General features: G+C 35.3%; 1 protein-coding gene across 1 annotated transcript in view; it reads right to left on the bottom strand.

The window, feature by feature from the left end:
• The window catches only part of LOC103581996 (spermatogenesis-associated protein 6-like), a gene marked incomplete at both ends in the record, with an annotated part of 24,100 nt that overhangs the window by 10,382 nt on the left and 11,719 nt on the right, over nucleotides 1-1,999 (bottom strand). The gene's annotated exons all lie outside the window — the stretch shown is intronic.

Genomic DNA, 1,999 nt, shown 5'->3' with positions numbered 1-1,999 from the left:
AGTACTTTCTTTATACTAAAGCAGAATTAAAAATACATTCTAAAACAATGCAATAAAAATGATAAGAAAATAATTTCCAAATATATCAGTTCTTGGTGGGAAACCCCTCCCTTCTTAGACGACTGTTCTATGCAGTTATAAATAATTTATTAATCCTCACAACAACAGTATATTATAAATAATTCATTAATCCTCACAACAACAGTATAAGGTAGGTATTTTTACTATCTACACTTTACAGGAAAGGAAACTGAAGCAAAGTCAAATAGCTATTAAGCAGTGGGGATCCAGGCCAGTGACATTTGAAGGATTTATGTCAGAAACAAGTGAAAACTCTCATAGCCCAGGCTTCACAGTTTTTCTATATGGAAAGTTCCACAGTGGATGGCTCACAAACTGATTCACCAATAATCCAATACACAGCTAAAGAACAAACTGACAGTTTCCCAAGAAAGAAAACATCCCCAACTAATGTTATGATGTGATCATAACAATGCTAACAAACCGCTCCAGGAAAGTAGAAAAAAGGATAATTGTAGGCCACCCTTCCTTGTGGTCATTTATAGAAAAAATCATAAATAAAATACTCACAAATTAAAGTCAGTAATGTTTTCTTTTTTTTTTTAAAAGAACATGACCAAGTTGGGTTTATTCAAAGAATACAAGGGTGGATTATCATTAGAAAGTCTGTTAGTTCACTACAAAAATTATTATCATTACAACAGACGCTGACAAAAGCATTTGATAATATTCAACAGACACTCATGATTAAAAAATGATATCCTGTGCAAACAAGAAATTTCAAAGGGAACTTCTTTAACTTGCTAAAGGATATCTAACAAAATACTACTGCAAATAACACTCATACGTATGAAACTTTAGACATGATCTTATCAAAGACAGAAGCAAGATGAAAATACACACTTTATTATTCTATGCTGCAGCATATTAGGCTATGCTGCAGCAGCAAGTTAAGTTTGAAAACAGTGGCTTAACACAAATAAAGTTTCCTTTTTCCTCTGCTATATCATAATATAGAAAAATTAGAAGCAGGAGATTATACTTCACAAAATTGCCCAAGGACAAATGCTGATGGAACATGCTGAACAACTTATAATACCATCTAGAACATTTCATTGTCACTGTAAAAAGAGTGTTTATATCAATTCTTCTATGCTTTACCCTGGAAGAGATCCATATAATTTCTACTTACAGTTCATTGGCTAGAACTAGGCCCCATCTACCTGCAAGAGGGCTTGGTAATGTGGGAGAGCGATAAATAGTCAATAAGTAATAAGTGTATCTGCTACATCCACTATCACCACTTTTATTCAACATTGTATTGAAAATTCTAGAGTAAATAAAGACAAATAAATAATGTGAAAGGCAAAAATAAAGAATTGTTTTACTATATACTGTCAAAACGCTGTTCTCCACTATGTAATAAACAGCTTTGCTTGATATATGAACAGATTATCCAGGTGTTGTGGTGGACTTTTGGTGAGTTGACAGTTGACAATCCTGGAAGTCCAGTAAGATCCAATAGACAGACCCCTCCCCCCTCGCTGTCATAGCTACCCTCAGCTTGGAACTAGTGTATTCCTCTGAGACCCCCTGAGCCTCCCCACTTAGGGGTCTCTCTGACCATAATGGTGAAATAAGTGGGTCTTGGCATCGAGTCTAAGCTCCGATTTCCTTTTGTTAAGCTCCCAAATGCCGAGTTATTTTGTCTTCTAGGAATGCAGAACCCTTTTAGTAATCTTTTCTTTATCTGATCAGATTTGAAAACTTGTATACTAGGGGGAAATCAGTCTTATTACCAACAATACTAATATGTATCTCTCTGCCTTTGTTACTTTTTGCTGTGAGTGAGTAAGAGGAAGTTTCTAGGGAAGTGAACAAGCACAAGCCACTAAATTCATCCTTGAGCCATCCTTGAGAACTGACAAGTTCTCATTGCACCAGCACCCCTACAGTAAAATCTTTGCTCTGGGTCATT

This window comes from Galeopterus variegatus, unplaced genomic scaffold (assembly GCF_000696425.1).
Source record: "Galeopterus variegatus unplaced genomic scaffold, G_variegatus-3.0.2 Scaffold14537, whole genome shotgun sequence".
Lineage (NCBI taxonomy): Eukaryota > Metazoa > Chordata > Mammalia > Dermoptera > Cynocephalidae > Galeopterus > Galeopterus variegatus.
The sequence above is the reverse complement of the archived record's forward strand: the minus strand, read 5'-3'. Positions and strand labels throughout refer to the sequence as shown.